Genomic DNA, 12170 nt, shown 5'->3' on the forward strand with positions numbered 1-12170 from the left:
TCATCAAGGTGGACTGAAAATTTGAAGATTCAGTCCCTCGTTGTTCTCTTTCTTTCTGCGCTTCCTCTGAACTCTGCGTCCGTAGGGTTGGTTCCCGCTTAGGTTTTATCTTAATGCCTTCCCCTCTCATGTATGTAGGGATGACACTTTGAATTCCTTTGTTTGGGCATGAAACCGTAACCCACTGATCTCCATCCTTGAAGTTTTGCACTTTCGATTCCGTTAGGACATCGAAAGGTCTACCCAAGAGAATCTGAAAGGGAGCTTTCTCCACCACATGAAGTTGCAAGTATACTGTTACTTCACCAAACTTGAAAGGTATATTTCTGCACACTCCCAGTGTTGGTTTCAGCTGTCCATTGGCAGACTGCATGTGAATCACTGAATTCGGATCCCATTGCAAGCCTAATCCTTGAGCAACCCATGCGTCAATCGCGATTATTTGCGATCCACCATCGATCACCGCTTCTACTCTTTCCGTAGAACCGTTAACCTCAGGAAAAACACATCTGAGTCCCTCGGACAATCCAGCTACTATCACGACCTTCTGTTTTTCTTCAGAATCTAACTCGGTGCGATAAACTTCCACAACATCTCGGTGAACTACTGATCCCGCTTCCAATCCGTCTTCTTCCTCTTCTAAGGTTTCGAACGAATCTACGGTCTCAATATTATCTACTTTCACAAACTCTGCTTCTTCATCAAAAGATTCCTCAGCCGCCGTAGAGTCTTTTATCGGATAGTCTAACGTTTGAAGGAACGCTTTATAATTCTTCGTTCGAACGTGCTTATTCCTAACTCGCCGTAGCAATGCCTTTCGGAACTCTTCTGAAGCCGTGAGCTTGTTCAAGCAGACACTAGCCGGATTGGCCATCATTTGGTCAATTAGGTCTTGTATCACCCGTTGCTTATATCTTTTCGTTTCAACATTTTGAAGATTTTCCGTAGACGCTTTCTTCACGTTTTCGGAATGAACCTTCTTAGATTTTGAAGCACCCTTGTCTTCAGGAATTACGCTTCGGGGCAATACAGAATCCCTTGGTTGTGGGACACGTTCTACGGGCTGAATTTTATCGAATACCCTTGGTGGCGGAGTAGAAGGACATCTATCGACCTGCGACGGAGGTTCTTCTTCATCTGATTCTGCTTCATCTTCTTCTTCAGAGACCTCTTCCTCGAAAGGCTTTCTCTGGGGTATCACATACGGTTGTTTCCTTAAGAATGACGGCGTAGATATTACTACTTGGGGTTTTGGTGGTAATTTTATTTTTTTGGGGTCCTCCGGTCTCCTCTGTGTATCTCGAGATCTATCTCTCTTATCTGAGGAGTCCATCATTGGACCTTTCAGTTTTTTGAGCTGTCGCCCGACTGGCGACGAGTCTCTACCTCTAAAGCAGCAATTCTCTGTAGCAAAACTTCTATCGTAGGCACAGATTGACGGTCTGGGAGATCATCATCAAGATCCAAGTCTCCTTGTAAGAAGAAACTGGTCTTTTCAGCACCTGGCCATCCCTTCTCTCTAGCGATAGCTCTAATTCTGTCTGCTCGTGATTCTTTCTTCACTGGATCAGGCGGTGGGAGGTTATTCCCATCGTACATCTCCAATCTATTCGTATGTTCATTCTTAACTATCCACTTCTTCTGGGATAGCTCTTGTGCTTGCCTGCATTCTCTCCAGAAATGCCCAGGTTCATCACAAATAATGCAATTTTTGTCCGTAGGCGCCCTATACGGCTGCCCTGCGGCTGTAGAGTTGGATGCGATCTGGTTCGAAGGCCTAGATCCACCGCTACTCTGCCCTTGGCTTCCATTATGATACGCCATAGCTTGCATGTTTTTGTAGAAGTTAGGCTGACTGAAGTCAGGCATCTTCTTCGAAAGCTCAGAAACTGCACGCGCGAAGTCGTTCATTCGAGTATTCTGTGTCTACGGAGGCCAAAAGTTTCATTGTCAACTCATCAGAAGCTATTTCCTTCTTGTACGAAGACAATGGAGCTATCGTAGGCTCGATTTTTGCACGAGTGATCAAGGGGGTTCCTACAGGAGCCGCCGCTTTCACTCCTAGAGTATAGCTAACAGGATCTAAGCCCTGAGGTGCGTAGCAATCGCCTACTAACTCATTACTTATGGTCAAAGCCATATCCCTAACTTGGGAGAAAGCAAAAGGGTCTAGCTGGGAAGCCACCCACCCACTATCTACTTCTACGGGCTTTTCTGCCTGCAGGTTTCGAACGTAGTGAGGGTCCCGTAGCCTCTTTCTGATCTCTCGCCAGAATGTCGGGTCTAGACATTCCGCAAACTTCTGTACTTTCTCTCGATTCGACAAACTTCCTGCAAGTTTGTCTGCTTCAAATTCAAACTCCATATTAAACGAAGTAAGCTTTTGTAGCTGCTCTTCTCCTATACCAGAGAACCTAGCCTTCAACAGATCTAAATTCTCCAGTGCTCCTATTTCTAAATCCCTAATCGACGGGAACGAATCAAACATCTCTTTCTCAAAAGCGGCCCAACTATAGCCTCTCGTAGATGGCAAATGATGTGCCAGGAGTCGAGAGGTCTCGAACTCCATTTGAATCATTGCTAGAATGATAAAAGATTCATCTAACTTCCAGCCCTTGACTTTCCCATATTGTAGGATAGCCGCCATCCATTCCCGTAGATTTCCAGGATCTAGACGGTTGAATGTGGGGAGCCTTCGTTTCGACGTATCCTTGTCTAATTCTTTCAAAGCCCCTTTAGAGAACTCCGTCCAGGACTTCTTTATCGGTCTTTCTTCATCTGGCACACCTGCCGCTACTGGGTCATTCGATATATGGGACATACTTGTTAACGGTCTCTCAAGAAATAAACTCGGGTTTAGTTCAAAAGAATAAAACTCTTCTTCCGTAGGTCGAAGTCTGAATTGTATTCGGAGGGTAGAGATGATAACGGTGAAGAAAACGGTTCAATGTCTTCAGTTAAAATCTCTGGGGTTTCGTATGGGGTTTCTAACGCTTGGTTTCTAGGACCTTGCGTAGATCTTGTATCTCGGAAAGCTTCTCTCGGACTTCTGTCAAAAGAGAAACCGGGGTTTCTTAAATCGTTTGGGATAACTTGGGTAGCTTCTCTTCCTTGCGTAGAATTGCGCGTAGATCGAGAAGACTGACCAGCTCTCGGTACTTGAGCTGGGGTACTAGATGCTAAAGCCGTAAGACTATGTGTCTGTAAGACTTGTTTGCCAGCCGCTAGTGAAGTGCGAGTATTACGTCGCTGTGAACTAATCTTTCTGAGAGAAGTTCTTTTGGTTTTTGTTGTTTTTGTAGTTCTCGCCGTAGGGCTAAAACTACCGGAATTTCACAATATTTCGTTTGATACTGAATGTAATCTTATTTCCACCCCCTGCGGTGGTCACCAGATAATGGGCGAAGTATACCACTCAAGAGTCAACCTAATATCAGAGCTACGGGAGTAGCACCAACACCAAATCAACCCAAAACTAGTAAACCTCCGTGTAAAGTCTATCAATAACTCTACACACCAGGAAAGATTGCAAGGGTGGACTGCTTGGCAAAGGTTACGCACAAGATCACAGTCTCAATATCGTATGAAGGTCTTATGAAGTCAATGTGTAACTGCAAGTGTAAAACACCACAGCTACGGGGATTCTAGGGTTTGTAGGGGCTCTGTTTATTGTCCAGTGGACTAAGTGGGACTATGAATTTCGTCTACGGTAAGACTAATTCGAACGATTGGAGACTATTGCCCTCGACGGATCACGAAACAGTAATCAAGACCTCGGCGGCCTACGGACGGATAGTTCTCTAGTTTTGACCTCGACGGTCTCGTATAGTTCGAATCAAATCTTATCTTATCACTGCACAATGACAGGGCAAATCTCTCTCTATTGGTGTCAAGAGCAGTTACTCACGGGCAACCCACTCAGGACTTTCCTACGCACGGGTAGTACTTGTTATCTACGGATACATGAGCTGCTTTTATACTACTTCTACGCTAGCTTTGTAATCCTATCTCTACTTGTTTTTATCTCTAAAAATAATGCACCGTAGCTACGAATCCATGCGGAGTCTTATCGCTAGGGACTGCTACATGTGCAGAATCTTGTCTACGGAGCTTTTCCGTATTTGAATCATATGTTTTGGACCAATCTGGACCGTTCTTCATTCTTGTTTCAGCATGTGGAATGGACCTACATAGGCATACCATATGGTATTTCCTGCCTACGGACCTTATCCTGCATTGCGATGTTATCAAATCATATGGACTTTGTGTGTCCAAGTGGTTCCAGCATATGGATCCAGAGTTCCGAATCGCCATAGCACATGAACAGCGCGGACTCCAAGATCCGTTGTTTATTCCTGCCTGGTTCCTGGGTACTCTATCTGTGATCTGAGATCTGTATCATGTCTTTTTGTCTTTTCCTCAGATCGGGACTCGATCTACGGTCATATCAAATTTCTCCTAGTCTGTGTGGTCCTATGTCCGATTTCTTGTCAACTAAATCCCCCATAGAAGTAGGTACTCCTGGTATGAAGGTCTTTTGACTTTGTTAAGTTCTGCTACGAACGGTTCTGTGAAGACTACAAGTCTTCTAATAGTACAATCCCTTGATATGCCAGTGCATAGTAGAATGTAGAGAGTAGAACTTGGTGAATTACCGCTTAAGTCCTCTGCTCATAGTGTTCTACAGGTTTCGAACGGTCATACAGTTTTCTGACACGATCTACGGCTCTCTCTAACTGGTCTAGCTGCGCCTACGGCACATTCTACTAGCGGCACTAGCTTTAACTAGCAATTCGGGCTCACTCTAGTTCTTAATACGATAAATATCGCTCCGTAGCACTGTTTAAAGTGCAAAAAGAACCTTGTAGCATAGTCAACTAAGTCGCATTACCGCCAAATGGGACCTTAAAGAAGTTGACCACCTTAACCTTCTTTTGGGTCTTACTGTTGAACGACTACTGAATGGTGATATTGCAGTCAGCCAGACAGTCTACTTCGAGAAGGCGCTCAGACATTTTAACTTATGGGACATTCATCCACTCGACACGCCTCTACCTCCCAAAGCTCAAATTCGTGTCCACAAGGAAGACCTGTCAAATGACGAAGTTATTTTTATGAAGGACAAGCCTTACCGTCCATTATTGGGTGTCCTATTGTGGGGGAGTTCCAGCACTTGACCGGACATCGCATATGCATGTAGCGTACTTGGACAAGTACAGTCGAAACCGGCACCGGAACACTGGGAATTACTTATAGGTGTTTGCTGCTACATTCGAGGAACTCTAGACGTCGGTTTACTCTACAAAGCGAACGCAGATGGTTCCCCCAGTTCTGGATTAAAACCACAAGGTTATGTTGATGCTGATTGGGCAAGTTGTGTCGATACACGGAGATCAACTTCTGGGTACGTGTTCTAATAAGGTGTTTGCAATGGACAAAGGACTTGAATTGAATGAGTTAGCTTGGCCAATTCCTGTCTATAATGCCAATGGTACTCCTAATCGTGCAGGCGGGATTCCCCACACAGCCAAACTTCAAATTACAATCCAGGACCACACTGAAGTCACTACGTTCGCTGTAACTGATACGGAAAGAGCGATGTGATCATAGGGTATAACTGGCTTTGGCATCATAACCCAACGGTGGACTGGAAAAAGGGGACCCTTCAATTTAATCGATGCCTGCCAGAGTGTAAACGTCGCCGAATGTGGCAAATATGGAAGGAAGAAGATACTGAAGATATTGAGAAAGAGGATCAAATCTTCATGACACAAATTCGCTTCAAAGACGAGAAAGCAGAACAGATTCACGCAGCAAGAAGCATAGCGGCGGAACTAGCTGCCCAGTATATGCAGGAACAAGGAAAAAAGATGATAGAAGAAATGGTACCCCTGGAGTACCTTGAAAAGTACTGCTCGGTATTTGAAAAGGGAGATTTCGACTCCTTACCCGAGCAAAGGAAGTGGGACCATGCCATTGAACTCAAGGAAGGCTCGGAACCTTCAAGAGTAAACTGTATCCACCATCAGCAGAAGAACAGAAAGAACTAGACATGTTTATAGAAGAACACCTGAAGACTGGATGTATTCGCCCATTCAAGTCCCCCATATCCTTGCCCTTTTTCTTTGTAAAAAAGAAAGACGGGAAACTGCATTAATGCAACTTAGTTGACTATGCTACAAGGTTCTTTTTGCACTTTAATCGGTGCTATGGAGCGATATTTATCGTATTAAGAACTAGAATGAGCCCGAATTGCTAGTTAAAGCTAGTGCCGCTAGTAGAATGTGCCATAGGTGCAGCTAGACCAGTTAGAGAGAGCCGTAGATCATGTCAGAAAACTGTATGACCATTCGAAACCTGTAGAACACTATGAGCAGAGGACTTGAGCAGTAATTCACCAAGTTCTACTCTCTACATTCTACTATGCACTGGCATATCAAGGGATTCTACTATTAGGAGACTTGTAGTCTTTGCAGAACCGTTTGTAGCAGAACTTAATGGAGTCAAAAGACCTTCATACTAGGAGTACCTACTTCTATGGGGGATTTAGTTGGCAAGAAATCGGACATAAGACCACACAGACTAGGAGAAATTTGATATGACTGTAGATCGAGTCCTGATCTGAGGAAAAGACAAAAAGACATGATACAGATCCCAGATCACAGATAGAGTACCTAGGAACCAGGCAGGAATGAACAATGGATCTCGGAGTCCGCGCTGTTCATGTGCTATGGCGATTCGGAACTCTGGATCCATATGCTGGAACTACTTGGACTCACAAAGTCCATATGATTTGATAACGTTGAAATGCAGGATAAGGTCCGTAGGCAGGAAATACCATATGATACACCTATGTAGGTCCATTCTACATGCTGGAACAAGAATGAAGAACGGTCCAGATTGGTCCAAAACATATGATTCGAATACGGAAAAGCTCCATAGATGAGATTCTGCACATGTAGTGGCCCCTAGCAATAAGATTTCACATGGAATCGTAGCTCTATGGTGCATTATTTTTAGAGATGGAACAAGTAGAGATAGGATTACAAAGCTAGCGTAGAAGTAGTATAAAAGCAGCTCATGTATCCGTAGATAAAAAAGTACTACCCGTGCATAGGAAAGTCCTGAGTGGGTTGCCCATGAGTAACTGCTCTTGACACCCAATAGAGAGATTTGCCCTGTCATTGTACAGTAATACGATAAGATTTGATTTGAACTATACGAGACTGTTGAGGTCAAAACTTGAGAACTATCCGTCCGTAGGCCACCGAGGTCTTGATTACTGTCTCGTGATCTGTCGAGGGTCTTAGCATTCGTGTCCGCCGAGGACTCAGTTTTTGTGTCCGTTGAGGGCAATAGTCTCCAATCGTTTGAATTAGTTTTCCATAGACAAAATTCACAGTCCCACTTAGTCCACTGGACAATAAACAGAGCCCCTACAAACCCTAGAACCCTGTAGCTGTGGTGTTTTACACTTACAGTTACACATTGATTTCATAAGACCTTCATATGATATTGAGACTGTGATCTTGTGTGTAACCTTTGCCAAGCAGTCCACCCTTGCAATCTTTCCTGGTGTGTAGAGTTATTGATAGACTTTACATGGAGGTTTACTAGTTTTTGAGTTGATTTGGTGTTGGTGCTACTCCTGTAGCTCTGATATTAGGTTGACTCTTGAGTGGTATACTTCGCCCATTAGCGTCCTTCAGAACTTCTGCATTCAACAGTGCAGTAGGAAGAGCATGAGGCTTGTGGTGTAGAGGAACAACGATCGGAGTCACATCCAGTAAACCAAAAGAGTCAAGCAGTTCTGCAAGATAGACCGCCTGTGACAGCCATAACAGTCTTGCTGAATGATCTATGGTAATGCATAGGCTGACAAACATGGAGGCCGGACCATGATCCACGACTCGGTACTTCTTTCCAATGTTCTTGATCAACCAATCATAAATGGATTGTGTGTTATGTGAATTGAGACCATCATCAACATGCAACAGACATTTTAGGCGGTGTTTGGTATGAGGGTGTTCGAGAGAAAGACAGGAAATTCATCTGCAGACCATTGACCAGTAAAGACGCAGGGATCTGCTGGACATGGAACCATTCCCAGAGAAATGAAGAATGACGATATTTCTCTATACCATTCATAGGCCGATTGTTTGAGTCCATAAAGTGCCTTCTTCAGAAGAAATATTTGTAGAGCCACCTCTCCTTGATCCTCTATCAATTCATCAAGGTGGACTGAAAATTTGAAGATTCAGTCCCTCGTTGTTCTCTTTCTTTCCTGCGCTTCCTCTGAACTCTGCGTCCGTAGGGTTGGTTCCCGCTTAGGTTTTATCTTAATGCCTTCCCCTCTCATGTATGTAGGGATGACACTTTGAATTCCTTTGTTTGGGCATGAAACCGTAACCCACTGATCTCCATCCTTGAAGTTTTGCACTTTCGATTCCGTTAGGACATCGAAAGGTCTACCCAAGAGAATCTGAAAGGGAGCTTTCTCCACCACATGAAGTTGCAAGTATACTGTTACTTCACCAAACTTGAAAGGTATATTTCTGCACACTCCCAGTGTTGGTTTCAGCTGTCCATTGGCAGACTGCATGTGAATCACTGAATTCGGATCCCATTGCAAGCCTAATCCTTGAGCAACCCATGTGTCAATCGCGATTATTTGCGATCCACCATCGATCACCGCTTCTACTTTTTCTGTAGAACCGTTAACCTCAGGAAATACACATCTGAGTCCCTCAGACAATCCAGCTACTATCACGACCTTCTGTTTTTCTTCAGAATCTAACTCGGTGCGATAAACTTCCACAACATCTCGGTGAACTACTGATCCCGCTTCCAATCCGTCTTCTTCCTCTTCCAAGGTTTCGAACGAATCTACGGTCTCAATATTATCTACTTTCACGAACTCTGCTTCTTCATCAAAAGATTCCTCAGCCGCCGTAGAGTCTTTTATCGGATAGTCTAACGTTTGAAGGAACGCTTTATAATTCTTCGTTCGAACGTGCTTATTCCTAACTCGCCATAGCAATGCCTTTCGGAACTCTTCTGAAGCCGTGAGCTTGTTCAAGCAGACACTAGCCGGATTGGCCATCATTTGGTCAATTAGGTCTTGTATCACCCGTTGCTTATATCTTTTCGTTTCAACATTTTGAAGATTTTCCGTAGACGCTTTCTTCACGTTTTCGGAATGAACCTTCTTAGATTTTGAAGCACCCTTGTCTTCAGGAATTACGCTTCGGGGCAATACAGAATCCCTTGGTTGTGGGACACGTTCTACGGGCTGAATTTTATCGAATACCCTAGGTGGCGGAGTAGAAGGACGTCTATCGACCTGCGACGGAGGTTCTTCTTCATCTGATTCTGCTTCATCTTCTTCTTCAGAGACCTCTTCCTCGAAAGGCTTTCTCTGGGGTATCACATACGGTTGTTTCCTTAAGAATGACGGCGTAGATATTACTACTTGGGGTTTTGGTGGTAATTTTATTTTTTTGGGGTCCTCCGGTCTCCTCTGTGTATCTCGAGATCTATCTCTCTTATCTGAGGAGTCCATCATTGGACCTTTCAGTTTTTTGAGCTGTCGCCCGACTGGCGACGAGTCTCTACCTCTAAAGCAGCAATTCTCTGTAGCAAAACTTCTATCGTAGGCACAGATTGACGGTCTGGGAGATCATCATCAAGATCCAAGTCTCCTTGTAAGAAGAAACTGGTCTTTTCAGCACCTGGCCATCCCTTCTCTCTAGCGATAGCTCTAATTCTGTCTGCTCGTGATTCTTTCTTCACTGGATCAGGCGGTGGGAGGTTATTCCCATCGTACATCTCCAATCTATTCGTATGTTCATTCTTAACTATCCACTTCTTCTGGGATAGCTCTTGTGCTTGCCTGCATTCTCTCCAGAAATGCCCAGGTTCATCACAAATAATGCAATTTTTGTCCGTAGGCGCCCTATACGGCTGCCCTGCGGCTGTAGAGTTGGATGCGATCTGGTTCGAAGGCCTAGATCCACCGCTACTCTGCCCTTGGCTTCCATTATGATACGCCATAGCTTGCATGTTTTTGTAGAAGTTAGGCTGACTGAAGTCAGGCATCTTCTTCGAAAGCTCAGAAACTGCACGCGCGAAGTCGTTCATTCGAGTATTCTGTGTGTCTACGGAGGCCAAAAGTTTCATTGTCAACTCATCAGAAGCTATTTCCTTCTTGTACGAAGACAATGGAGCTATCGTAGGCTCGATTTTTGCACGAGTGATCAAGGGGGTTCCTACAGGAGCCGCCGCTTTCACTCCTAGAGTATAGCTAACAGGATCTAAGCCCTGAGGTGCGTAGCAATCGCCTACTAACTCATTACTTATGGTCAAAGCCATATCCCTAACTTGGGAGAAAGCAAAAGGGTCTAGCTGGGAAGCCACCCACCCACTATTTACTTCTACGGACTTTTCTGCCTGCAGGTTTCGAACGTAGTGAGGGTCCCGTAGCCTCTTTCTGATCTCTCGCCAGAATGTCGGGTCTAGACATTCCGCAAACTTCTGTACTTTCTCTCGATTCGACAAACTTCCTGCAAGTTTGTCTGCTTCAAATTCAAACTCCATATTAAACGAAGTAAGCTTTTGTAGCTGCTCTTCTCCTATACCAGAGAACCTAGCCTTCAACAGATCTAAATTCTCCAGTGCTCCTATTTCTAAATCCCTAATCGACGGGAACGAATCAAACATCTCTTTCTCAAAAGCGGCCCAACTATAGCCTCTCGTAGATGGTAAATGATGTGCCAGGAGTCGAGAGGTCTCGAACTCCATTTGAATCATTGCTAGAATGATAAAAGATTCATCTAACTTCCAGCCCTTGACTTTCCCATATTGTAGGATAGCCGCCATCCATTCCCGTAGATTTCCAGGATCTAGACGGTTGAATGTGGGGAGCCTTCGTTTCGACGTATCCTTGTCTAATTCTTTCAAAGCCCCTTTAGAGAACTCCGTCCAGGACTTCTTTATCGGTCTTTCTTCATCTGGCACACCTGCCGCTACTGGGTCATTCGATATATGGGACATACTTGTTAACGGTCTCTCAAGAAATAAACTCGGGTTTAGTTCAAAAGAATAAAACTCTTCTTCCCGTAGGTCGAAGTCTGAATTGTATTCGGAGGGTAGAGATGATAACGGTGAAGAAAACGGTTCAATGTCTTCAGTTAAAATCTCTGGGGTTTCGTATGGGGTTTCTAACGCTTGGTTTCTAGGACCTTGCGTAGATCTTGTATCTCGGAAAGCTTCTCTCGGACTTCTGTCAAAAGAGAAACCGGGGTTTCTTAAATCGTTTGGGATAACTTGAGTAGTCTCTCTTCCTTGCGTAGAATTGCGCGTAGATCGAGAAGACTGACCAGCTCTCGGTACTTGAGCTGGGGTACTAGATGCTAAAGCCGTAAGACTATGTGTCTGTAAGACTTGTTTGCCAGCCGCTAGTGAAGTGCGAGTGTTACGTCGCTGTGAACTAATCTTTCTGAGAGAAGTTCTTTTGGTTTTTGTTGTTTTTGTAGTTCTCGCCGTAGGGCTAAAACTACCGGAATTTCACAATATTTCGTTTGATACTGAATGTAATCTTATTTCCACCCCCTGCGGTGGTCACCAGATAATGGGCGAAGTATACCACTCAAGAGTCAACCTAATATCAGAGCTACGGGAGTAGCACCAACACCAAATCAACCCAAAACTAGTAAACCTCCGTGTAAAGTCTATCAATAACTCTACACACCAGGAAAGATTGCAAGGGTGGACTGCTTGGCAAAGGTTACGCACAAGATCACAGTCTCAATATCGTATGAAGGTCTTATGAAGTCAATGTGTAACTGCAAGTGTAAAACACCACAGCTACGGGGATTCTAGGGTTTGTAGGGGCTCTGTTTATTGTCCAGTGGACTAAGTGGGACTATGAATTTCGTCTACGGTAAGACTAATTCGAACGATTGGAGACTATTGCCCTCGACAGACACGAACGCTAAGACCCTCGGCGGATCACGAAACAGTAATCAAGACCTCGGCGGCCTACGGACGGATAGTTCTCTAGTTTTGACCTCGACGGTCTCGTATAGTTCGAATCAAATCTTATCTTATCACTGCACAATGACAGGGCAAATCTCTCTCTATTGGTGTCAAGAGCAGTTACTCACGGGCAA

The sequence above is a fragment of the Marasmius oreades genome, chromosome 6, assembly GCF_018924745.1.
Source record: "Marasmius oreades isolate 03SP1 chromosome 6, whole genome shotgun sequence".
Classification (NCBI taxonomy): Eukaryota; Fungi; Basidiomycota; class Agaricomycetes; order Agaricales; family Marasmiaceae; genus Marasmius; species Marasmius oreades.